General features: G+C 47.2%; 1 protein-coding gene across 1 annotated transcript in view; it reads left to right on the top strand.

The window, feature by feature from the left end:
• Nucleotides 1-27266, top strand: part of SPECC1 (sperm antigen with calponin homology and coiled-coil domains 1) — a 183303-nt gene that overhangs the window by 25646 nt on the left and 130391 nt on the right. The window lies entirely within an intron of this gene.

A 27266-nucleotide genomic window follows, 5' to 3' on the forward strand; every position in this document is an offset into this window, starting at 1 on the left:
TGTGCCATGGGCTTCCCCCCAGAACTTGTCCAAACCTCCTTTAAACCCCGCTAGCTAGTTGCCTTCATCATGTCCTCTGGTAACAGATTCCACTGCTTGCGCTGAGTGAAAAAGCACTTTCTATGACCTGATGTAAATCTGCAGGTTTTTAGATTCATGGAGTGTCCGCTGGTTTTAGGATTATTTGAAAGTGACTCCAGCAGCTCTTTATTCAGTCCTTCCATCTTTGACCAGCTCTTGTGAAAGGGAAGAGTGCTTCGCAACATGAAAATATCTGCACATTTTACTGTGGACATGTAAATAATGATTGCAGCAGAAAGTATAGTCGTTCCATTAGGCACCGAGACATCCTGCAAGAGCTCCCAGAAGCCTGCATTAGATACAATGGGAAGTTACATTCTCTTCTGCGCTGTGGGATCCCGCAGGAGCTCCCAGAAGCCTGCATTAGAGGCAATGGGAAGTTACATTCTCTTCTGCGCTGTGGGATCCCGCAGGAGCTCCCAGAAGCCTGCATTAGAGGCAATGGGAAGTTACAGTCTCTCCTGCGCTGTGGGATCTTGCAGGAGCTCCCAGAAGCCTGCATTAGATACAACGGGAAGTTACATTCTCTCCTGCGCTGTGGGATCCCGCAGGAGCTCCCAGAAGCCTGCATTAGATACAGTGGGAAGTTACATTCTTAGCTACAATGGGAAGTTACATTCTCTCCTGCGCTGTGGGATCCTGCAGGAGCTCCCAGAAGCCTGCATTAGATACAATGGGAGGTTACATTCTCTCCTGCGCTGTGGGATCCTGTGTTACTACTTGTGTAATTGCTCTGATCGTTTCTCAGCTGTTCTTAGTGATAAGCAACAGCAAAAGAGGAAATTATATTACTTGTTCATAATGCAGAGAGCTCACATTTGATAACCTTTTTTTTTTTTTTTTTTTAAACTATAAGTAATGGCGTTTTGGTAGCAGACAGTGGATTATTATGTTCTGTATGCTGCCCTGAACTATTGATGCTTGTAACATTGACAAGAGACCACTAGGTGGCAGCATAAACAAATGCCATGAAGATGAAAAGCCATTGGCCAGCCAGACATTATTATTTCCTGGCCAAGTTTTGGAAGGGAGAGCAAGGAATGAGAATCTTTTTCCAGTGGCTCCAGCAGCTCCGTTAGACTTTCTGCTCCTAAAAGATGCAAAATAATGCAGTGACCTCATCTTTACACAAAACCACCTTTGTAGACATAATCAAATCCCCCCCCACCCCCTTTCCCCCTGTGAGCCCACAAAACACGTGCCTGACCCCATAACTACAAAGTTAATTTGATATCATTAATGTGGCCTTTACGTGATGCGCCACTGTTTTTAAAGCCACCGGAGGCGAGACATTATTGTGGGATGAGGTCTTGGAAAAATTACTTTCTTTTAAAGATAAGAAGCACGTAATGCAATTCAGCTCTCCCAAAGCAAACACAGCTCCCATTATTCTGCTGTGCTGGGCGAAAATACCCGAGATTAATGAGAGAGCGTTCTCATCCGAAAGGGCTGGAATTGTACTGCGGGAGAAGAAAAGGAGTGTCAGGGAGTGGGATGCATCCAGCCATAGTGTGGTGCAGTCTCATTGGCCAGATAAGTTCAGGACAAAACCCAGAGGCTGTGTAGGCTGATGCATCTCTTTAAAAGAGCCAAGAGAGATGACGTATGATGTTTACAGAATGTAAATGTGGCTGTTTTTTTATTTTACAACTAATTTTGGGGGTCTGTAGAGGAATCATAAAATTGGTGCTTTAACATTTAAGACGTGTAATGAGATTTGACTTTGCCAGTTACTTCCCTAAACTCACGGGCCGATACAGTAAAGTCCGCGGGAGAGCTGGCGAATGCCCGCTCTCCAGGTGCGCGCACAGGCCACTCTCCTGTGTGCACGATTCAGTATTCAAATTAGGCCCGGCGGTAAAAAGGGGCGCTAGGGACACTAGCACGTCCCTAGCGCCTCTTTTCAGACAGGAGCAGCGGCTGTCAGCGGGTTTGACAGCCGACGCTCAATTTTGCCGACTTCGGTTCTTGAGCCCGCTGACAGCCACGTGTTCGGAAACCGGACGCCGGCAAAATTGAACGTCCGGTCTTCGAGCCGCGGGCCAATTTCAAAATTTTTTTTTTTTTTAACTTTTTGTAATTTTCGGGACCTCCGACTTAATATCGCCATGATATTAAGACAGAGGGTGCACAGAAAAGCAGTTTTACTGCTTTTCTGTGCACTTTCCCGGTTCCTGGAGAAATTAGCGCCTACCTTTGGATAGGCGCTAATTTCTGAAAGTAAAATGTGCGGCTTGGCTGCACATTTTCCTTTCTGAATCGTGCGGGAATACCTAATAGGGCCATCAACATGCATTTGCATGTTGCGGGCGTGGGGGGTTGGACGTGCGGTTTCGACCCCTTACTGAATAAGGGGTAACACTAGCTCGTCGAAAACGCGCGTCCATTCGCGGGTTAACAGTGCGCTCCGCCGGAGCACACTGAACTGTATCGGCCTGTCAGTGCACGCTGACCCTTGAGCCTGATCACAGTTCTGCCCTCCCCCGCCTATTCCTGGCCTACTGGTTCTGCCGTTGCTGGAGGCTCCTACACTCCACCACCTGCTCCCTATGGTCAGGTCTGGCTTCTCTGCTGCTGCACCACAAGCCTTTCCGCCACTGCTGTCATTGACCCAGGTGGTCCATATTCAGCTGCTGTGTGACTCGGCTAGCTAGGCAGATAAACTTACAGCTAACTTAGCCCATATGCCGTGCTGCTGAATATATCCAGCTCTAACTTAAAGTTAGCTGAATACGTTTATCTGGATAACCTTAGGGCAAGTGTATGGGCCGACCAGAATTAGCCGGATAAGTTTTCCAGCCACTCAGCTCTTCCCAGTTACGGACCTGGAATGCCCCTGACTTATCCGACCACATTGTAGCCAGATAAGTGCCCGAATATTCTTTTTCGACGGATAACGTCTGAGTTTTCCATGTTAAAACGTGTGCATAGGTGTAAGGTGATTTTTATGCATCGGGGGGGGGGGGGGGGGGGGGGGGTGGGGGGGATAATAGCTAATAGCCTCATCTACATGCGTTTACATGCGATTGAACGCTATTAGCTGCATGCTGGTTTGGACGTGTGTTATGGACACGCTAATCCCCTTATAGCATCAGCTGTTAGTCTAGTGTGTCCGAAACACGCGTCCAAGAAATCATTAGCCTGTGCACTAGGCTCAGCGCAAGATATACCATGAGAACCAGCTATGGTCAGACAAGGTGCTGATGCTTTTGGTTTAAACTGAGGGCGCAACATTTTCTGATCAGGGGGGTGGCTTAAAGTGAAACCCAGAAGACCTCACAGGTCCCATCTTCTGAGCTGCAGGAAGGAAGAATTTATTTATTTTTTTCTTCTCATCCTTGATCTTCCAGCTCTGTCTTCATTCATAACTACTCGGGGCTTATTTCTATCCACCTTCCTGGTTCTACTCAGCCCAGCTATTGCAGGGACGCTCACCAGGGCTCCCTCCAGAACCTCCCCCCAGCAATGGCAGATCCAGAAAGAAGCTTTTATCTTTAAAGGATATTTTTTGGATGGGAGGTCCCCTCCGCAGCAGGGGTCCTCAGGAGAATCAATTAGAGACAATTACCGGAAGTTGGTGATTGGAGGTGTCAGAATTACCCAGAAACTGATACTCCATATACCTTGCGAAAAACGGGAGGTTCCCCTCCCCCCCCCCCAGGCAGGCTGCTCATGCCAGTGATCAATATCCGCCATTAGAGGTCACTTTCAAAACACGCAAGAGGGGGACTTGGGAACTGCTATGCACTCATCTATTACGTTAAGATAAAGAAAAAAAGAACTGAACTAAGAGATGGGCTCTCTCCTGCATTATGAGCTCTGATGAGCTGCGACCATAACTCCCTGCAGGCAACATTTCTAGCAGCAGCAGCAGCCTCTGTGACTAATCTTCTGCTAACTATCTCTAATTGATATTATTAATCCGATCATCTCACTGCACTCCTGTGGGTCAGGGTCTTGCAGGCACATCTGAAGACCGGACCTGGGAGACGTCCAGTGCTCATGAAATCCACCACCTTTTTGTAGGTTCTTTAAACGGGGTCGGGACAGACTAAAACATCGATTTAATGGGACATTTTCTGTGTTTGCCCCCTCATTGCGGAATGCTCTTCCGCTAATATCGAGGGCCGAAGAGGATTTGTTGCAATTCCGAAAGCTTTTAAAAACCCCATGTGCTCGTTTTAGCTTTCCCTCCTGCAACTTAATTGACTTTGAAGCCTGAACTGATATTATTTATTTATTTATTTATTTAGTGATTTTTTTATATACCGCGGCACGTTAAAAAACATCACCTCGGTTTACAATAAACAATAACACAGCAACAAGCTTTACATTCAATAGGAACTACAGTGTACAAAATGGTTCGATTAATAACAAGAATTAGAACAATTACAATAAACCAATGAACGAATGAAAAGCACAATTCAGAGATAAATAGTAAATCGAGTGTTAACCAGGTGATCAGAGACAGTAACGTCAATTTATAGCAGCGAGGAACATCTATTCTACTTTTTATGATTAATATGTATTTTATTTACATGCATTTAAACAATTTCAAAAATAATCTTGCTTAAGCAAAGTTATCAAAGAGAATGAAAATAAAATAAAAGTAATAACGAGAAACGTAAAACCCTCTTGTTTGGAGGAATGCAGTGTATCGCAAAAGGGAAATATTAAATCAAAGGAGTCTGAGTGTGTATGTCAGATTTAATAACTGCTTTTGGTAATTAGTTATCTGCCTTAGAACTATGCTGATTATGAATAAACATGTTCCTGGTCTGCAGTACCTAATAAGCATAGCCACATGTATGGACGCTGCGTCTCTGCGTATGTGTACATTTCTTCTTCCACGCTCATACGCATGCCCCCTGCACACCACCTTCAGTCCTGCAGCTGTGGTACCGAGGTTGGCTGTGCTGGTTCACCTTTTCCACTACGCATGCCACACCCGGCTGGGGTATTTACTTTTCCTTTAAACCCTTGCCATCATTTATTTCCCCCCTGCAGTGCTGTGGTGGTTTTAGCTGGACTGGACACTGCACTTTCCCCCCATTCTGTCGTTTGGAAATCTCCACAGATAAGGCCTGGCCAGTTTACCATTCTGCAGGTGTGCCGTCTGGTCCCTGCACTTTCATCTCATCTTTATCTGAAGAAGTCTGCCTAAGGCCGCTGGCTTTGAGTTGTGGCTCAGAATGAGGAGATTGTGCTGCTTGCATGGAATGGGGCGGTGAAGCATTAGCTGACCCCAGGGCTTGCACTGGGTATTAGGGATGTACAGGGAAAAAAATGTGGTGTTGGTTCATTTGTGGGAGATTTTTTTTTTTCCCCACAAATTTTGGTTCATGGATTGTTTAATTTGTTTGATTTGTGTGAAAAAAAAATGAATCAAGCAATTAAAAAAACAAAAAAAAACCCCACAGCAGCCAAAAAACGAAAACTAGGCCTCTCCCACCACTCCTGTGGAAAAATGCTGGGGCAAGAATCCCCTGCAGCCTCCACTTACCTGGTCCGGTGGGGATCCATCGGCAGTGACTAGGCCGAAGCCTTGGATTTGTATAAGCCAAAGTCATGGTAGGTCACCGCGGCCTCGGCTTAGGCCGGAGCCTGAACCCAGGCTCGATGGTCCAGCCGTACACCGGGTCCCGACGCCTGGTCCTCAGCCTGATGATGTGACTCGACCCAGAAGCTGGGTTCCAAGGCCAGGGCCTCGGCCCAGAGGTTGAATCCCGATGCCGCGGCCTCTGCCTAGGTTGGGGCCCGAGCCCGGGCCTAACGCCGCAACCCAACTCGGAGGCCATATCCTGATGCTTGGACCTCAGCCCTGAGTCAGGCCCAGGCCTCGGTGTCCAGCCTGGGAGCTCCCCGGTCCATCGTCTTCCTTCTTTATAAGAACATAAGAACTTGCCATGCTGGGTCAGACCAAGAGTCCATCAAGCCCAGCATCCTGTCTCCAACAGAGGCCAAAACCAGGCCACAAGAACCTGGCAATTACCCAAACACTAAGAAGATCCCATGCTACTGATGCAATTAATAGCAGTGGCTATTCCCTAAGTAAACTTGATTAATAGCCGTTAATGGACTTCTCCTCCAAGAACTTATCCAAACCTTTTTTAAACACAGCTATACTAACTGCACTAACCACATCCTCTGGCAACAAATTCCAGAGCTTTATTGTGCACTGAGTGAAAAGCTCTTCAATGCCAAATGACGGGCATCTGCCGGGGTCACGCCAGAGTTAATTAATTCTGTCGTATTCACCGCAGCGGACAGGCCATTTTGATGTATGGCAATGCATCAGGACCCGGCCTCTGGGTTGGATCATGGCGTTGGGCCTGTGCTCAGGCCCCACTTAGGCTGAAACCCTGCATCGGGACCCAGCCTCCAGGCTGGCTCATGGCATTGGACCTGGGCTCAGGCCCCAGCCTAAGCCGAGGCCCTGGCGTCAAAACCTGGCCTCTGGGTGGGCTTGCGGCGTCGGGCCAGGGCTTTTGATGGATACCTGACGGATCAGGTAAGTTTTTGTTTTGTTTTTTTGTTTTTCGGGTGACTCGGCTGAGGCCCTGGCATCAGCCTGTGCCTCCGCTGAAGCCCCAGCATCTCGCTCGGGCCTAGGCTGCGGTCCCTGCTTTGGGCCTCGGTCTAAGACTTAGGCAAGGTCCTGGCTTCATACCTAGACCTAGGCCTGATGCATTTGTTTAAAACAAGACGAACGAATAAAGTTTGTTTCATTTGGTGGGGTCCCCCCCGATTCGTTTTGGGGCTCCTTGAATGAAACGAATTAGCCTTTTTCATCATGTTTTGCATTTTCGTTTTAAACAAATGCACATCCCTACTGGGTATCTTGGTAAATATTTCTTCTGAAATGGGTTATGATCTAACTTTAATGAGCATCATCAGTTAATTGAGCAACGATATCTGGCGTGCCAGATGACACTTTATAGAGAGAGAGAGAGAGAAGAGATCAACAGAGGGTTCACATCACCCTCCTCTGCTCTAAACCTTTTCAGTTCTTGTTCTTTTGTTCAGTTTTCTTTTGTTCTTTCTTTCCTTCCTCCTTTCCTTCTCTTCCCTTGAAAAAGAAGTTGAAGTTGTTCTTGAAGGAGTAAGGCATCCCACAGAGGGTGAGCAGCTCCTCCAGTCAGCGTCTTGGTGCCAGATGTTCAGGGATAAATGCGTGTTTGCTGCTTCTGCCAGACTGTGATGTGTGAGGTGGATTTTGAAGTCTGGGGCAGTGTCGTCACGGTTGGCATAAGACACTTCTGCACATGTCAGGGGTGCTCGCCCCTTTCTCTGGACAGATGCTTCCAGAATGCAGAGAGGTGACGGTTCTCATGACCCTCCATGTTCATGTGATTCTATAGGGCAACTAGCTGTGGAGAACAACAGATGCAGGTAAGTAATTATCTTTCAAGTGTCTCTAGGGTATTAAGGGCAGGGCCTGGCCCTCTAGATGGGGGTTGGAGCCTGGGATCTTCCTTTGACCCTCCCACACGTGGACGCACTATAAGTTGGCACATTAAGGGAATGACTGAAGGAGAACATGATCTCACGGTGCTTCCTGTAAGAGAGACGTTTTTCTCAATCTGCAGTTAATGTGTGCATGTGGGTTAATGTAATTTTTGCTGGCGGCTGACAGCACTGCTCAAAAAGATGACCTAACCTCACTCGGGAATCCTTTTTTGGCCAATGAAATAGAAGCAGCCCCAGCTGGAGTGTGGACTCGCTTTTCGGCTCTGTTGTGCGAGTGAGATTTTCTCCTTGGACCCCTGGGCATTGACTTTGGAGGTGGAAAGCGCAGGCTAGAAGCAGCCACACCCTCAGCAAAAAGAATCCCAGCCCCGGCCATGTTCTCTTGGCCCGGCCGCAAAAGCTCCCTCCCAAGTCTGCGTTCTGCCCTGTTCTTTTGTAATACAGGGATGCGAGATCATCGCTTGGCTCCCTTCCCTTGCATCAATAAACACAAAGACTTAATGGCATTATAAAAGGCCGCAGTTTATTATTATTATTACCCGAGCCCTTACAATTAACAATACAACACCCCCCCTTCCCTTTTCTTTATTTGCCTCCTATCCCCCCCCCCCCCTTGCTTACCCTGCCTCATCCTAGCGAGGGTAAGCTTCGACCTTGAGCTTAGCCCCTCGCTCACCGGCCATCCCGTGTAGCAGCCCCCCCCCCCAACTACACAGGACTCTTTCTTCCCCCCCCCCCCCCCCCCAATCTCATTTAACAATACATTATTACAACATAACTTGGGCTCGGGTTTACCGCCACAAGCAAGGGTGACCTTAGACACCCTTGTTCCCCCTTGTTTATTGCAGAATCACTTTTTCAAGTCCCTCTTGCAAGGCGTTATTAAATAAATCAGTTCCCACATCTGACAAATGGACCCCGTCTCCTCTGAATAGCCCCTTCCCTACCTCCCAAGCCCATTCATGCCGCATCCAGAACTCCCCTTCTTGTACGACCCACCTACCAATTTGCTTGTTTAATTTTTTAACCCCGTTTTTCCAAATCGACTCCCCCCTGTATTTCCACCTAATAATTATATCTGGCCACCCGACCTTTACATGCAGCCACATCCCCATCACCCTTGCCATATCCTTCCGCATGTTAGAAATTAGTGCCCTACAGGTCCCCTTCCCAATGTCATTACCCCCTAAGTGAAGACTCACGATATTCAGTATGCCCCATTCCACCACCCGCTCTTGCAAGAGAGACAACAATTCAGACCAACGCATTCCCCTTCTTCACCACCACTGAATCCGCCATTGCTGTTTCTCCAACTTCAGGTGCTCCCTGTAAGGTCTTCCGAGTACTCTATCGTGTGCCCAGTGTACAAAAGAATGGCCCTCGACCCAGACCCATCCTTGCTACTGCCTTGCCCCCCTGTGCTCTGTAAAAGAAGAAAATTTGATAATCTGATCCACCATCCCCATTATCTTCGTACGTAAGACTTGAAAGCATTGGACTTCCATCTGCCAATTACTTTTATCTTGCCCTCCGACCATCCACATTTGGCGCCGTCATGGCTGCGCTGATATGGAAGGAATGCGAACTATAACGCTCCACATCCCAACCCAACGCTTTCACACCCTTTTTTTAAAATTCTCGTGAACTGAAAATTAGTTAACGGGAATCCATCTTCATGGACCAAAAAGGATCCCCTGACTCTCGGACGTATCTCTAAATATTCCGTTACTCTGCTCACAGGACACACACTAGCATTCACTGCGGCCACCAACCTAAGGAAATGACCTCTACCTCTCTGGTCCGTCTTAGACCTCTGAATATATACTGATACCGAATCACCTTGAATCTGCACCTGGTTCACCATCAACCCCGTACCACGTGCATTGCGCTTAGAGCTCGCTACCAGCTCGCTTATACTTGTAGCTCCGAAAAAAGCCAAAGAAAAAGCCACCTGAAATAAAACCACTTCGTATTCTGACCAACATACCAATCCCAAATGCTCAGCGGTCTTTAAAGATGGTTCAGCACTAGGCTCCCATCGATCGCTAATCGGAGTGGAGACGAGTTGTTGTATTTATAAAAAAGCCATCATAACCACGGTGCAGTACATATGTAATGCCAGAGTTGAAATCCTTCAAACACATTGCAATAACAAGATTTTGATTCTTATATAAAACAAAAAGAATAAACAACACAGCGGATCACACTTGGCTTAAAAGTGTGTTATATACAAGATCACTGGTGTTTATTTCCTAATCAAATTGAGCCCCTGAGGCAGCCGTTTGCCAACGGCGAAACTCGGCCAGAGTCGGGCTTTAAGAATTTTTACGTCTCCGCTTCAGTAAAGGTTTGGAAAAGACTGTGGCGTCTAACCTTGTTTTTCTTCCTAACTCATCCAAGTTACATACCTACCTTTCTACTTTACTCTGTAACCCCATCCTACGCCTTAGTAGAGCATGTTGTATGTAATAACTAACACACAAATCCCGAAACTATAAACCGACTATATGACAATACGCTGTGATGATGTTTGTCTAACCTTTTTTCCCCCCGATTACTGATGGCGAAACCGAATGACGGTCTACAAAACACCTTAAATAAATAAATAAATAAATAAATAAATAATAGTGGCCCATATTGCACTGGCTCTGAGTGCCCCACTACACTAAGCCAATCTTAAGAACCCCCTTACCCAATTTAAAACATTTTTTGCCACTTTAGGGCCACCGCTCCCCTTCTTTCCCTTCTTCTTCCCTTTCTTCTTATCCTTCCCTCTGCCTCTCCTGCCGCCTAGCAATCGGAAGATATTCACGTATTTACGTTTCTGCATCTTCCCAGGCGCCCCTTCCCACAATTCTGACAAAGACGCCAGGGCAGGATGTCCCATGTCCTGCTGCGGGCCCTGTCCTATCTTAGCATAACCCCTCCCAGCTAACTCGCTCGAAGACGTGGACGAGGACGATGTAGAACTGGAGTCCAAATCAGATGAGTCCTGTCTAACCCTTTTCTTCTTTCCACCTTCTTTATTTGTCTGTTCTATGCTTTTACTTTCCTCCAACTCACCCGCTCGTTCCGTTGTTACTGCTCTCCTCGCCAGCTCAGGCACGCCATGTCCTATAGGGACTCCACGCATTCCACCGGCGTTATCCACCCTTACTGTACTCCTCTCTCGCCAAGCTTCCTGACGCGAAGTCCCCGGCGCATCTGCTTCTTGTGCTCCTGTGAACACAGACCCACCAGCCGCAGCACCCGACGTCTGATAATACCCTGCCGTTCCACCCTCCTTCCCCCCAATGGACCCTCTCCCAGACTCCATCCCGTCCCCCAGCCCCCCTCCCTCTTTCACCGACCCCAGCTCCAAACGACGCCCCCTCATTCCAAGAGATGACCTCATTCCAAATTGGACACCCCTGCTCTTCATACCATCTCCAATAGCCTCTCAGCCCGTATGGGAAAGGAGGGGGCATTCCCGTTTTCCTACCAATAATCGTGCTGGTTCTCCGAGTGGGTGCCGCCTCCTTCCTCTGCACCCTCCGCGCTGCAGCTCTACTTCTGGATCTTCTTCCACCTTCTTTCCGAACACTCGTAGGCGCACGCCCTTCCGCATCCGCTTTCATGGGAGCCCTCGGCGTCTCCCTGAGCACTGGACTTCTCCGGCTCACATCCCCCAACCCCCCCAGCTTGAAAAGGCCGTCGCATGAAGGCCTGCTGGACTCCAGAAGGAGGGGCAACTGGGGCTGGGGAGCTACTCATAGGCCGGCTCGCCTTGTGCGGCCTGGCGGTGGGGGACTTGCCTTTGCTCCGGCTGCGCGCAACCGCGCCCACGCTAAGCCCAGTAGTGGGGGGGACCGGGGGGGGGGAGAGGGTGGCCTGGGGGGGGAAACATGGCACCAATGTAAAAATAGGTGGAGGAGCAGAAAAACTATCCCCAGCCAGGAGGGAAATCTCTTGGCAATCTTGCTCAGGGGGAGGGGAATCCCCAACCTCGGGCCCGCTTTCACCTGACTCGACGAGGGATGTGGGAGGGGGCTTGGGAGAGCCGGGGACCACTGCGGAAGGCGCCACTACTACAGGAAGGGGAGGGCCGGCTGACCCTGGGCGAGTGACAACCCTCAGCTGCCCCTTAGACTCCCTACTTCGCCTCATACTAACGTGGAACGCAGGCCGCGAAAAAACATCTGACTATTTATTTATTTATTTATTTATTTATTTATTTAAGGGTTTTTTATATACCGGGGCACGTTAAAAACATCACCCCGGTTCACAATGTAACATAACATAGCAACAGGCTTTACAATAATTTAGAGTAGGAAGAAACATTGAGGCAACTAATTCAACTTGAGACAGGTGGTTACATATTCACATATTTTAACTATTCACAAGGTGACAGGTATATAGGCGGTTAGGGCAGGTAGTAGGATGATGGGGAGGAGGATGAGGGGAGGAGGATGAGGGGAGAGTTGGAGGAATGGGAATGGGAATGGATGGGAGGTCAAGGTTGTTAAGTTCAATAGGGCGTGTCAGTCGGGGGGGGGCGTGAGGGTAGGGTGTGTATCTTTGGGAGTAGTCTGTTAGTCGGGGTATGCTAGTTTGAAGAGCCAGGTTTTAAGATTCTGTTTGAATTTTTTATGGCAAGGTTCCTGGCATAGGTGGGGTGGCATTTGTTCCAGTGGGAAGTGCCTGCTATAATGAATGATCTATCTCTGATCGTGGCATGTTTGATGCCTTTGGGGGAGGGAGTCAGGAGTTTGGCTTGGTGCTGTTTTCTAGTTGGTCTGGTTGTATTGTGCGGGTAACAATCTGTTACCCGCTGCTTAATTCCTTAACTAAAAACCCCGGTGACAGACTCACTCTAACTCACAAACAGCACGCCGAACTCCACACGCCCTGCTCCTCTGATCGCCGTGTCCGACTGCCCCCAGCTGTTGCTCCTGTCGGCAAGCCTAGCTTCCCCCCAGCCAATGGGTGCGCTGCGCTTTAAATCGCTGCGTTCCCATTTGCTCTCACGCCGCTTCTCCCTCCCCCCCCCCCCCCCGTCACGTCCGCCGCCGCGCGATTCGCCCTCTGATTACTTTTGGCGGCACGCGACTAGCGCGCCCCGCCAAACATTTTCTGATGATCTGGGGGCGCCAGTGTCAGCAGAATCGGTGCTTCAGGGATTCCGGGGATGTGCCAGACAGAGCCCGCTGTGATGGCTCTTTGCAGACTTTCACAGTTCTGTGGCTTAGGAGTGCTGGGCTCCCTGCCTGCAGCAGCAGCCCCTTACTCTGAGAATCGCTGGCTCAGGAAGGACCCCCCACAGTTGCACATCCCCCTTCCCCGAAAATGGCGACCCTTGTGCTGAGAAGAAGCTTTTCAGTGCTTGGTGTGGCGAGGCCTAGATGTGAAGTAACGTCCTAAGAGTATGCTTACCCTTTCTTTTCTGCCTGAAGGCAGAATTTCAGCACGCCTCATTAAAGAAGGGTTTCTTTTGTCCCTCGGCTTCTAACTGGGGCTCAGAGCTAACTCACAGAGCACTAGGACCTGAAGTCTTCACTTTTGGAAAGGGGTTTAAAATCCGGCTTTGTGTGCTGGTAGGGTAGAAAGCGTGGCCTGCTCTAACCTTAGAGTTTGTGCTAAGGAGCGTTCAGTGGGTGGAACAGAAAGAGGCAGAAATTAATGTTGGTGAAGTTGTGAATTTGCTTTAAAAGGGAAGCAGCCGGATTGACCTGGAAGCTGGGTTCAAGTCCTGCATTCACAGCCCCCCTAGAGGCCATTGCTCCACAGTGACACCTGCTGGCCAGCAGCAGGATGGAACCCCCTGAGGGATCCTTGGTCTGTGGCACCTGGCAGTTGCAACGGCTTCGTGGGCAAAAGGAGACATTTTTGAATGTTTGGGATCTTAGGGCAGGAAACCCATTTACATGTTCCTTCTCTGTAACTGAGGGATCATCCGTGGGTAGCAGTGGTTTGTGTGGTTGGTGAGGTGGTGCCATTGCGCAACGGAAAATGAATTCAGAGACCATAGAGGCAACCCAGTAAAGGTGAGGGCTGATGGCAGGGGGGGAGGGGGGAGTGTGTGTGTTGGGGGGGGGGGGGGGACGGGACCAGGATGCTGCCTCCAAGGAGTGACTATGTGTCTGCAAACGTTTTTTCATGCGAGTAACAATTTTTTTTTTTAAAATCCACAATTTTTGAGCGCCAGTCTCAGCGTTGCATTTCTGCATATAGTACAAAGAAAAACTTGTGTGAGCGACCACGGAAAACTTGTGAGCGATGCTACGAAATGTCTGAGCAATCGATCACGCACTCAGCTTAGAGGGAACTGCAAACCAGGCGAGAGGACAATGAGAAGTGTGCACGTCGGACCACCATAAGGCATCACTATGGGACGGCAAGTGCCACCCTAAAAAAAACCAAAACAAAACCTGCCTCCCCATTTCAGATAGGGCTGTTCATCTCTACGGCGCATGTGTGTGCGGCATCACGTGCGTCCTCAGCCCATGCGCCACCCAGACCCGACATGCATGAGATCTGACGGCTCCTCCTTGTTTGCTATCCCAGCAAGTGTATTAAAATCTTTCTGGGCTGGCATGTGCTGTGTACGATGAATGAGATCAGCACAGAGGAAATGCTAGGCCCATGAGTTTAGAATACACTCACAGGCCGACAAATGAGGAGGAGCAGAACAAGGGGCTCTTGCCCACCTCCCATGACTTGGCAGTGGCAGAAAATGGAGAGGGCCCAGATCCCATGCTGTTGGTGGCTGAAGAAAGAAGAGGGAGAGGTCCAGCCTGGGAGTAAATGAGAGAGGGTGAACCTGCCTGTGTGTGTGTGAGAGAGAGGGAGACTGAGCCTGCCTGAATGTATGTATGTATGTGAGTGAGAGAGGGTAAGCCTATCTGCATGTGTGAGAGAAGGTGAGTATACATGTGTAAGTGTGAGAGATAGCCTGCTTGCGTGTGTGTGTGTGTGTGTGTGTGTGTGTGTGTGCGCGTGCGCACAAGTCTGTACATGCAAGAAAGAGGGAGTGTGCCTGCATGCATTTGTGTGTATGTGCACAAGAGAGGGAGGCTTGCCTGTATGTGTGTGTGCGTGCGAGAGTGAGTGTGCCTGTGTATGAGAGATGGCGTGTGGTGAGAGTGAACATGTATGTGAGAGAATGAACGTGTATTAGAGTGTGTATAAGAGAGAAAGAGGATAAAGTTTATGCATCCTCACCCTCTCCCACTAATTCAGGACAATCTCGGGGTCTGTAAATCAAAAGTTCCCAAGTATGGAGAGCGGAAGATTTTTTTTAAATTCCTATTACTGTTACTAATCAGATGTTTTGAAATATTTATTCTTTTTTTTCATGTGGTTGATGTTTTATAATTCTTGATTTTATTGTTTGTTTATGACGAATGGTGGTGTTTCTGTTTTTTCCATTGTCTGGTTTATTGTGGTTTCCAGTTCAGTTTTTGTCTGCATGTTTCTATTTATACCTTATGGTCTCTTTATTCTATTTGGTGAGGGGTCTGTCTGTGTCCTATATATATACAAGCTGGCCGATACAGTAAAGTCCGTGGCAGAGCGGGCGAATGCCCGCTCTCCCAGCACGTGCAAGGCCACTCTCCTGTGCACGCAATTCTGTATTCAAATTAGGTCCGGCGGTAAAAACAGGTAAAAAGAGGAGCTAGGGACACTAGCGCGTCCCTAGCGCCTCTTTTTGGACAGGAGTGCCGTCTGTCAGCGGGTTTGACAGCCGACACTCAATTTTGCCCATGTCTGTTCTCAAACCCACTAACAGCCATGGGTTCGGAAATCGGACACCGGCAAAATTGAGCATCCGGTTTTCAAGCCGCGGGCCGACTTCAAATTTTTTTTTTTAACTTTTTGTAACTTTCAGGACCTCTGACTTAATATCGCTTTTCTGTGCACTTTCCCGGTGCCCAGAGAAATTAGCGCCTACCTTTGGGTAGGCGCTAATTTCTGAAAGTAAAATGTATGGCTTGGCTGCACAATTTCCATTCTGAATCGCGTGGGAATACCTAATAGGGCCATCAACATGCATTTGCATGCTGCAGGCGCTATTAGGTTCGGGGCGGTTGGACGCACGTTTTCGACCCCTTACTGAATAAGGAGTAATGCTAGCGCATTGAAAATGTGCGTCCAATTGCAGGTTAACAGTGCGCTCCACCGGAGCGCACTGTACTGTATCGGCCTGAAGGTGAGGTACTCTGCTGGTGTGTAGTTTCTGTGGAGGGATCTTTTAGCAAGTTGACTTGATCTGTTTTCCTAAGAGATGTATTGGTGTTCTAGGGCCTGTTGTAATATTTCCAGCCCTGCCTCTTCATGGAAACATAGAAATAATAGCAGAAGAGGACCAATGGTGCATCCAGTTTGCCCAGCCAGCTTCCCATGGTAGTATCTGCCGTGCAGGTTACCCCCATGTATCAGTCAGTGCTGCTTCACGTGCTCTGTTTATGGACTTGGCTCTGAAAGCAGTCCTGTGGTTTGTTTGTTTTTTTTCCTTAATGTCTGCACATCAGTACCTCAGACTGTAAAAAAAAGAAAAGAAAAAGTCAGGTTGTCCCTGAATCCAAACTTCTTTTTCCCTCCACCCCCCACTCCCTGCCTTTGAAGCAGAGAGCAATCCTGCAGTTGCATCATCGGGGTTGTTACTGCTTGAGTCCCTGCAATTAGTGCTGTGTATGGCAAGTTTGCTGTATAGGTTCTAAGTTTCTTTTTGTTATTTTTATGCTACTTCACAGTGTCTGGTACTGGGAGGTGCTTGTGCTGCTGTTACTGAGGTGACAACAGAATTTGACATTTTTTTGTTTTGTTTTGTTTTTTTGTAAGGGTCAACATTATAGGTCATTGTTGGGGGACTTTCTGTGAATGCATATTGTAATACAGAATTGGAGGTGCAGGATTTGTATTCAGATTCTCTTCTTTTATAGACTTTAGACTTCAGTCTCATATCCGTGTACAAGAATCGGTTGAATGAGGCTAGTAAATGGCTGCTTTATTAGGAAGTTGAAACTAGCCAGGTGTTTTAAAAAATTGCACATTTGGGACTTTTTTTTTTATTCTGTGTTTATAGCCAATTTAATGGTGGTGGTGGGGGGTGATGTGTGTAAATGTCACTTTGGCATGTACCCCTGGCTACAATCCAAATACTGCTGACTAGAAACACACAGCTGCACACCACCTACTCTTGCACTACTAACTGCCTCCCAAAAAAGCAAAGACATTATACGGACACACAAACCAGGTTGGGAAGCCACTTTGCCTTTTCAGTGATATTAATATACAGATGCCTGGAAATTCGCTGCAGATGTTGGAAGGTGGGGACTGTAGCGCTGCACAAACCCTTCTTCGTGCTGCGGGTCAGCCCGGGTGCAGTGCGCTGCAGCCACCTCTGGGGGGCTGCCAGCCCTTGCTGAGTCACTCGCCGGGAGGGCGCGGCACATGTGCAGAGGGGATGGTGTCGGAGAGCCGAGCCGGAGATGGGCAACCAGCTGGGCAGAGCCGAGGAGCCGCAAGAAGGTGGGTGCGGCGCGACCGGGCTGGAACCGGCTGCAGGTTCCTTCTGGATCGAACCAGCAAGGGTGGGTTTGGGGCTTGCTCCTGGCAGATGGGAACTTTGGAGTTGAGTTTCCCCTCCCCAAAAAAGCAGGACTGTGTCCCAGCTTCGCACTCATCGCTAACCTGCTTTCCCGTGGCCAGGGGAGGGGTTCGGTGCATCTGGAGCCAGACGCATTTTCAAGCGGGCTGAGCTCCTGAAACATCGTGTTGTGTTTGCAGCAGCCCAGACCTGAAAAGCACTCGCCCAGCAGAGATCGCCTTCAGATAACCCGGCTTTTCAGAGCTGGAAAGTGGACTTTATCTTTGTGATTGATGCACACAAGTCTTTTCGAGGGGAAAAGCTGGCTGTGGCTTGAGTTTCTAAATGGAGTTTCTAAATGGACTGTGTATCTCCCGCATCTCTTGCTGTAACTTTTATTCTCTCTCTCTCATTCAGTAACAGACCACTTACTTCCAGACCTCCCCCAACCAGCAGGTGTCAGTCTGTGCGTTGGCTTCTTTTAGAGCCAGATGTACTAAGATGTGAGCTAAAATGCAGGGCAAAGTTTCTTAATGCGCAGGTTAACATTTCTTTTTTAATTCTCGGTGCAGTTTAAAAAGCGCGCACAGACCCGAACTCAGCTCGGGGAGTCTCTTAGACTCGATTTATAAGCACAAGAATGTTTTTAGCGCAGAAAACATTTTCGGTGTACATAAATCGTATGCACAGAAAACAGGCTTTTTATGCACAAAGTTTTTGTGTGCGAAACTCCTTCCTGCATCAGTACGGTTGTGCGTTGAAAACAGGCGCCCAATTTTGAGCGCCTGTTTTCCTAACGCGCTCCCAGCCACCTCTCCTGGGCACCCAATACAATATTTAAACGAGGGGTCATGCTAAAAAGGAGCTGCTAGGGAAAAATGTGTGTCCCTAGCGCTGCCTCTGCATCAGGCGCACAGGAAAGGTGGCTGTCAGTGCAGGTTGGGAAAATGGATGCTCAATACCAGCGTCTGTTTTCTACTGCTACTTGCATGATATACACGCACAAGATACATGGCCTGGACTGTGTATCTTGTGCATTTATATTGGGTGCCCAGAATTATTATTTTTTTTACCTGAATCTGCTTTCTGTGGTTCCTCCCTCTTAGTAACCTGGTTAACATTACCTTGATTATAAATTAAAATGAGATGATATCACAACAAATCACTTCATTCAATATGCGTTGTGCATATCTTCTTTTTGTGGGGGGTAATAGCCCCCGTGCATATGATTTGAGGGGTCATTTTATGTGCAATACGAATCGAGCTAGTTATGTCTATGCAAATTGGTGTATGTTGGACAGACCAAAGGAAGCATCAAGATTTGTATTAGCAAACATTTAAGCTGCATCCAGACTGGACATATGCAAGCACCAATAGTTGCACGAATAGACATGTGGACTCCATTGATCAGCGGAAAAGAGCAGTATAGTTCAAAATGAAGTCCTCCTTTGTAAACATTTGGGCGATTTATGTATAGACAAAGGTTCCAAACATAAAGCATTTCAGTTCTCAGTCAGGTAGTGTTTGATAGACATGTGGGCGATTAGACGGTATTTAGATGCCCCACAATTCTGATAGGTTGCAACTATTGACCATGACTTCCGATTGTCTCTTTAAAATGTGGAAATGTTTTATGCGCATGCACAGTGTTTTTATACAAGACAACATCGCGTTTCATAAGCCGTTCATTTATGCACGTTGGATATGAGGTTAGTATATGGGTGTCTTTACATTTATATTTAATGCAGGCTCTTATCTTTATTTAATACTATAATATAATTAGTTATTGATTCATTTGTAGATTGTGATATTGGAGCGTGTTAGATTGCTACGGTTGAAAATGTTCTATGAGGCGTTGCAGGTTTTTACTGGTAAGGTGTGTTTCATCTTACCATTTTTGGTATACTTGAGTTATTAATAACAGTTTAAATAATAATTGTTTAGACTGTGAAAGAGCCATGCCTATATGTCTGAAGTGGTGAGGGTATAAACACTCATGTGATTTTCTTCACATATTCAAATAGTGAGGATTTATTTGAGCAGTTGGTTCCTCAATCAAGTCTTGGGTAGTGACATGCATCTTAGAAATCCAAGTAACAGAGGGCAAAAGGTAAAGCTGATCCCCCTGAAGAAGCCAGATAGGCGAAACAGCAGGGCTCATTGGGGTAGATTTTTCATCTTTTGGCTAAATTTGGAAATTAAGAATTTACAAATTGTATTTAAATCTGAAACTCAACAGGAGTGTGTTGTTTATATAGGAGCAATATTGAGTGTTTCTTATGTATGGGTCTGTGGGTTTAGTATGAATGGTGGGTTGTGATCACTTCTGTTTTTGTGATTTTAGATGAAAAATGTTTTGAGGTTTGTATAGTATACATGGTTGTTTATATATGTGATATATTGAATTTTGTGTTGTAAATTGTTCACTTTTGTAATAAAATGGTATTTTTATAAAATTGTATTTAAAACAACTGCTCCTTTATGTGCTTATATAGATTATTAGGATTAGGAATTATATATGAACTCCGATTTAGTATTATACCTCAGTATAGAGTGCACCTTATTACATCGGCTCGGCACAGAGTGCAGCTTATTACATTGCTACCTTCTTAAGAACATAAGAACATGCCATACTGGGTCAGACCAAGGGTCTCTCAAGGCCAGCATCCTGTTTCCAACAGTGGCCAATCCAAGCCATAAGAACTTGGCAAGTACCCAACAACTAAGTCTATTCCACGCTACTGTTGCTAGTAATAGCGGTGGCTATTTTCTAAGTCAACTTAATTGGGTAATGGACTTCTCCAAGAACTTATTCAATCCTTTTTTAAACACAGCTATACTAACTGCACTAACCACATCCTCTGGCAACAAATTCCAGAGTTTAATTGTGCATTGAGTGAAAAAGAACTTTCTCTGATTAGTTTTAAATGTGCCACATGCTAACTTCATGGAGTGCCCCCTAATCTTTCTATTATCTGAAAGAGTACATAACTGATTCATATTTACCCGTTCTAGACCTCTCATGATTTTAAACACCTCTATCATATCCCCCCTCAGCCGTCTCTTCTCCTAGCTGAACAGCTCTAACCTCTTTAGCCTTTCATCACAGGGGAGCTGACCATTCCCTTTATCATTTTGGTCACCCTTCTTTGTACCTTCTCCATTGCAATTATATCTTTTTTGAGATGCGGCGACCAGAATTGTACACAGTATTCAAGGTGTGGTCTCACCATGGAGCGATACAGAGGCATTATGAAATTTTCCATTTTATTCACCATTCCCTTTCTAATAATTCCCAACATTGTTTGCTTTTTTGACTGCCGCAGCACACTGAACCGATGATTTCAATGTATTATCCACTATGACTCTTAGATCTCTTTCTTGGGTGGTAGCACCTAATATGGAACCTAACATTGTGTAACTATAGCATGGGCTATTTTTCCCTATATGCATCACCTTGCACTTATCCACATTAAATTTCATCTGCCATTTCGATACCCAATTTTCCAGTCTCACAAGGTCTTCTTGCAATTTATCACAATCTGCTTGTGATTTAACTACTCTGAACAATTTTGTATTATTTGCAAATTGGATTACCTCACTTGTTGTATTTCTTTCCAGATCATTTATAAATATATTGAAAAGTACGGGTCCCAATACAGATCCATGAGGCACTCCACTGCCCACTCCCTTCCACTGAGAAAATTGTCCATTTAATCCTACTCTCTGTTTCCTGTCTTTTAGCCAGTTTGTAATCCATGAAAGGACATTGCCACCTATCCCATGACTTTTTACTTTTCCTAGAAGCCTCTCATGAGGAACTTTGTCAAACGCCTTCTGAAAATCCAAATACACTACATCTACTGGTTCACCTTTATCTACATGTTTATTAACTCCTTCAAAAAAGTGAAGCAGATTTGTGAGGCAAGACTTGCCTTGGGTAAAGCCATGCTGACTTTGTTCCATTAAACCATGTCTTTCTATATGTTCTGTGATTTTGATGTTTAGAACACTTTCCACTATTTTTCCTTCGGAAGAGACTCCCCCCTTCCCCAAAATGTTCCTCAGTTCCTTACAAAACTGAATCCCTCTTCCTTGCACCATCGTCTCATCCATGCATTGAGACTCCGGAGCTCTGCCTGCCTCTGGGGATCTGCGCGTGGAACAGGGAGCATTTCAGAGAATTCTACCCTGGAGGTTCTGGATTTAAGCTTTCTACCTAAGAGCCTAAATTTGGCTTCCAGAACATCCCTCCCACATTTTCCTATGTCGTTGGTGTCCACATGTACCACGACAGCCGGCTCCTCCCCAGCACTGTCTAAAATCCTATCTAGGTGACGCATGAGGTCCGCCACCTTCGCACCAGGTAGGCATGTTACCAGGTGATCCTCACGCCCACCAGCCACCCAGCTATCTACATTCCTAATAATCGAATCACCAACTATGACGGTCGATCTAACCCTTCCCTCCTGGGCAGTAGGCCTTGGGGAGATATACTCGGTGCGAAAGGACAATGCACTACCTGGAGAGCAGGTCCTTGCTACAGGATCCTTTCCTGCTGCACCAGGTTGATGCTCTCCAATCATGAGACCTTCTTCCTCCAAGGCAGCACCAGGGCTGCCAGTATGAAGTTGGGACTTGGCTATGTCCCTGAAGGTCTCATCTATATACCTCTCTGTCTGCCTCAGCTCCTCCAGGTCTGCCACTCTAGCCTCCAGAGATCGGACTTGTTCTCTGAGAGCCAGGAGCTGTTTGCATCGCATGCACATGTACAACTTCTCACCGGTGGGTAAAAAATCATACATATGACATTCGATGCAAAAGACTGGGAAGCCCCCCTCTTGCTGCTGGACTGCTGCCTTCATCTCAAATTTGTTCAGTTCCTACTTAAGTTTTAGGTCGCTATGGGAGCAGGAATGTGTCTAACGTCTTTTACATGTATTAGTGAATTCACTATATGTCTGGTAGTGGCCTACAGGGGAATGATCAAACTCTCAATAAGGTGATTTTTGGGTTTTTTTTTGTTTGTTTTTTTGTGAAAGTGGCACCTGCCTATAAATTAAAGGATGAGCTAGGGGTGGGAAATACAAACAGTCTAACTTCAGTTAGTCAGCCAGAGTGACTCACTGCTCTCTTGATTAACAAATGTTGGTAGCTAATCAAACTAAATCACACTACCTCAACACCTTTCCAAGGTGAGTAACTGAGCTGAACTATTCAACTTTTTTACTTAGGTATACACTGCTCCTAGCTTATTTCTAGCTTCTGGCTACTGTTTTTTTAAATATACAAACACACTAACTACTGCTTACTAGCTGCCTTACTGACCGACTATTTGAAAATACAAAGTCTAACTTCTATTTATTCGCTGCCTTACTGACTATTAAAAGCACAAACACACTAAATAATATTCCCAAATAGTTAACTTCTCCCCAATACTTTTAAAAAATTAAAATTTCCCAAGCAAAAACTTACTGATTCCTTTCAGCCACCAGCAAGGTGATCCTCTCCCCTCCGTGCTCCCACTGGATTGTCTCGGTATGGAGCGCACCTTATTACATTGCTACCTTGTTGGCTCGGTATGGAGCACACCTTATTACGTCGGCTCCCTTGGCTGCTCATTATTGCATGCTGTGTGGCAGGAAGATCAGCCTGACATGAGTCCTGAATAACTGCATATGACATGGCTGCTCTGCGTCTCCTGTTGCTTTTTCCAAAGTACAGGAAGGATTGGGTGGGCAGTGTGTGCAGAGAGGTGAGAAGGCTGAGCGGACCAGAGCCCTGGAAAGCTGATCACTAATGGAATAAGTCATTCTGTAAACAGGTCCCCCACAGCTTTATATGTCTAGAAGTACAAGAATGTCATAAAAGGAGGGCTGGGTTTTTTTTTTGTACTCCGTTGTTCGAGGGCACCAGGGGATCTCGCAGGTATTGAGCAGAGCTGGGAGAACTAGAGGGAAGATGGGGCTGGCTTTGGCGTGTGCGACCTGTGCAGCTGTGCAGGGTGCCGTGCTTAAGGGGGGTGCCGCTCACCCTCCCTCCCACACCCTTCCTTGTGATGTCTGCAAGCAGGAGACGGGGGGGGGGGGGGGGGGGGGCACCGTGCAGGAGGGAAGAGGTTTCTGTCTGTGGTGGCAGGTGAAGGATCAGCCTGCCGGGAGGAGCAGGAGAAACAGGATAAAGAGGGAGATGCTGCAGACCAGGAAAGGAGAGAGAAGAGGATGCTTGGGGGGGAGACAGAGAGAGAGGGAGTGTTGGGCACTGTGAGCAGGGTGAGGATGAGGGTGGAGGGGAGATGGGTAGACTGTGCCGGAGCCACTGCATCTGCTGAAGGGGGAAGTGCTGTGCCAGAGCTGCTGCTGCTGCTGCTGCCGGGGGGGGGAAGGGGGGCAATTTTTGGTTTTCACACAAGGTGTCAGTCCTGGAGGAAGGTAAAGCAGATCCAGAATAGGTTTATTGAGGAAAGAGCCAGAGAATGTGGTTAAGGCTAGTGTCCTAAGGGAGTGTTTCTCCACCTCGCAGTTCATGCAGAGAGCAACGTGAAACAGACGTTCGTATTTGGATCTGCCGGGTCCTGGAGGTTATTTTTCATTAGGGACGTCAGGTTAGGACAAATGCCTCAATAAATCTGTTCGTCTGTAAGGTGCCAGCGCCTTACACAATTCTGTCCATGAGGCCGGTGTGAACCCGGGGGGGGGGGGGGGGGGAAGGCCCAGCAGTTTTGACATGGAAACTATGAAAGCGTGTCTGAGAGTGCCCAGGTTTTGGGTAAACGTTCCACCGGTGTTCCTCTTGCAGGGGAGAGCTCTGGGAGAATCTAAGGCATTTTGCGCCGATGCTGGGTTTTGGGTGCACTTTTGCTTCTGGAAGCTCCTGTGTGTGATTCTGGCCCAGCTGTGTTAGCTTTAAGGCTGCTGGGCTGTTAGAGGCGCAGTGAGGTGCCCGTGAGTTGGCGAGTGGGACTCTCAACAAGTTCTTCTCTCCATTGTGCAGACGGTCCTGCGAGCTTCTGCCTCCCTAGCCAGAGGCTCGTGCAGGACCCTCCAAATAAGGAGTCGGAAGATGCTTTCTGTAGCAGAAACCGAAGGGAAAAAAAGGCGAGGTTTTCCTTTTTGTCCTGCTGATGAAAGAATGTGAAAGGGTGCAGGCTGACCCCGGCGTGTGGGAAGAAACCTGCCCAAAATCAGACTTCTCAGGAACGTTTACCCAGTGCCTCACGAGAAGGTTCTCTGCTGCTTCAGCCTTTACAATGAGCTAATCAGCCCCTGGCCCCTGAACAGTTAAGAAACCCTGAAGGTTTAACAGTTTCTTACATAGAAACATAGAAATGACGGCAGAAAAAGACCAATCTGCCCATCCAGTCTGCCCAGCAAGCTCCCACACTTATTTTCCCCTACTTTTCTGTTTCACCGACCACCAAGTTCAGGGCCCTTGTTGGTAACTGTTTGATTCAAATTTCCTGCCACCCCCTGCCATTGATGCAGAGAGTAATGTTGGAGTTGCAGCAAAGGTGAAGCATAAGGCTTAATGGTTAAGGGTAGTAACCGCCGCATCAAGCAAGTTACCCCGATGCTTGTTTACCCAGACTGCACAGATCAATGCCTTGCTGGATGTTGTCTGAGAAGAATGAAGGATGAGCATGTCTTTTGCAAATGAAGCTTACTGTAAAAGCTGGAAGGGTTTAAACTGCTGACGAGGAATCTTAATGTATCCCTCATCTTTGCGCTGGCCTGCTGGCATCGCCGTGTGCTACCATGCAGAGCAGCTGGGCCAGGACTGAACTCCCCGGGCTGGCCAGGGATGCTGGGAAGGAAATGCTCACAGCCTCTGACCTCAGTCAGTGGTGACACCTGGCTTGCGCTCGGGGTGCACGTTAGCCAGGTTTCTGTGGTGTGCTCAGATGTAAGGAGGGAGCTCTGGGGGTCAGGTGAGTTGGGACAGGATCTAAAATATTGTCAAAACGTTTGGGGAGTTGTAAACGAATGGTTTATGCTGCTGTGGCCCAGTAGAGGACAATTCCCAATAGCTGGGCCGAACCAGTCCTCCTTAAGAGGTTTTTTAACTAGTAGAAACATGATAAAATCTCATCTGAAGTTGTGTGTGCCTGACTTTCCTTCCAGCTGAGCTCGAATGGTGCTGGGAGCAAGGCAGGATGGGTGGTGTGGCTCTGTGAATTGACCCAGGAGGATTGTAGCAATGCGGTGCACCACAGAAGTGACCATGAGGTAGTCTCTCTCTCAATTTGTTCCAGACTTGGGCGGCATGAAGCTGATAGTAGCAAAGGGATGTGCAGGCCTTCTCAGCTGCGGATCTTGTCCTCTGCTTTTCCTTTAAGCCTTGCTGCAGACTCTAGAGGATGGGTGTGGTGAGGCTAGGAGAGGGTGTACGGTGACTTGTCTGGGATATAACTCATAACGCTCTTGTCATGGAGAAGAACTTGTAGTCGGGTCCCATAACAAGAATTGCTCTCTCTGCCTGTAAAGCCCTTTCTCTCAGAGAGCTTGGAAGCAATGTGAGCCTTCCTGGGATGACTTAATTATAAGCACTGGATATCCTGCTTCATTATCAAAGTAGGCCCAAGGAAGATTACATAAAGCACCGAGTACATAACTAATGGACACACAGGTAGACTGTGAGGAAATAGATAAGTGGGGTACATTGGGAAGTTAATATCTCTCACACTCTCTGGTATTTAAGAACCAGTTAGAGGTGGTCCAGAAGTGGGTGAACTGTGTGGGATTGGCTGGCACTGGGCAGGTCCTAGAGGCTGAATCTCTGCTGTGGAGTTTAGGAGGAGGCCTGGCTGAGCAGCCAAGCTTTGAGGTAACGGGTTTCCTGACACGGGAAACCTGTCTTAGGGACAGAAGCAGCTGAGCGCGTGAAGCCACTGGTGGTGGTGACTGAAGGGCTTGTTGCAAGAATCAAAGGCCCCTTATGGAGTTTGGAAAGATATTCAGGGGCCCGTTGGTTCGTGCACCTCAAGGCAAAGCGAAGTGGCCGATGCAGTATCGGTGAGCAGAGAAAGGGCTCTCCTAATGCACGCTGATCGACCTCTCAGGGACGCCCGATTTAATATTTAAATTGGTTGCTGCGGTAAAAAGGAGGCACTAGGGGAAATTGCGCGTCCCTAGCGCCTCCTTGGCAGTGGGCGTCCGGGAGAGGTGGCTGTCAGCCAGTTAGAAAAATGGATGCTCAATTTTACGGGCATCCCTTTCCTAACCTGACTGCCAGCACACTTTTGTTTTTGGACAGTTCTACTTTTTCACTTCCTCAAAAATTAACACCTGCTCCGGGGCAGGTGTTAATTTGGGAGAGTAACAATGTGCATGTCAGCCACACTTTTTTTTTTTTTTTTGCTTTTGCATTGGGAAATAGCTAATAGCTTCATCAACATGAATTTACATGTGATGACTGCTATTAGTTATCGCTCTATTGGACACGCTAATCCCCGTTTTGCATCAGGGTTATGGACGTGCGTCAAGCTACGTGCTGCAGCCATCTCTCAGTACTGCATCAGCCTGAAAGTGTTTTACATTTTATTGTACTCTCAACTGGGAGTCAGTGTTGCTGATGCAAAATTGGCATAATGTGGTCTGTGGATTTGGCCCCTACCAGAAGTTTAGCTGCCATGCTCTGCAAAGGTTGGAGAAGTTTGAGACTGCTCAGAATAACCCAGGTTATAATAATATTGCCAATACTGCTTAGATCTATCAATTTACAAAAAAGCACAATAGAGAGAACTTGATAGAACATTGAATAAGGGCCTTCAAAAAATGTGGCATAACAGCTACGAGTAGAGCATTCGTTTTACTCCGTTCTCATTGTATACAGCCGCTAAACACTTTCATCATCGCTCCCACAGTCACCTTTTTGTTTTAAGGTATATGTATGCATTTAAAATCCATTCATTTCAGCAAAGCACTTAACTTAACAATCTTGACAGTTTCTGTGCACGCTGCAGATTGTAGTTGGGTTGCTGTCCATGTTGGGTTGGGAGGTGGATAAATAATTCAATAGTCTGGGACTTCTGGCAGCAGTTAGTTTTTCGAAGAAACTGTCAAGATTATAAAGTTAAGTGCAATATTGGCAGTATTATTATAGCATGGGCTATTCTGAGCAAGTACAATTAGTTATAGATTCTTTGTCT

The sequence above is a fragment of the Rhinatrema bivittatum genome, chromosome 8 (assembly GCF_901001135.1).
Source record: "Rhinatrema bivittatum chromosome 8, aRhiBiv1.1, whole genome shotgun sequence".
Taxonomy (NCBI): Eukaryota; Metazoa; Chordata; class Amphibia; order Gymnophiona; family Rhinatrematidae; genus Rhinatrema; species Rhinatrema bivittatum.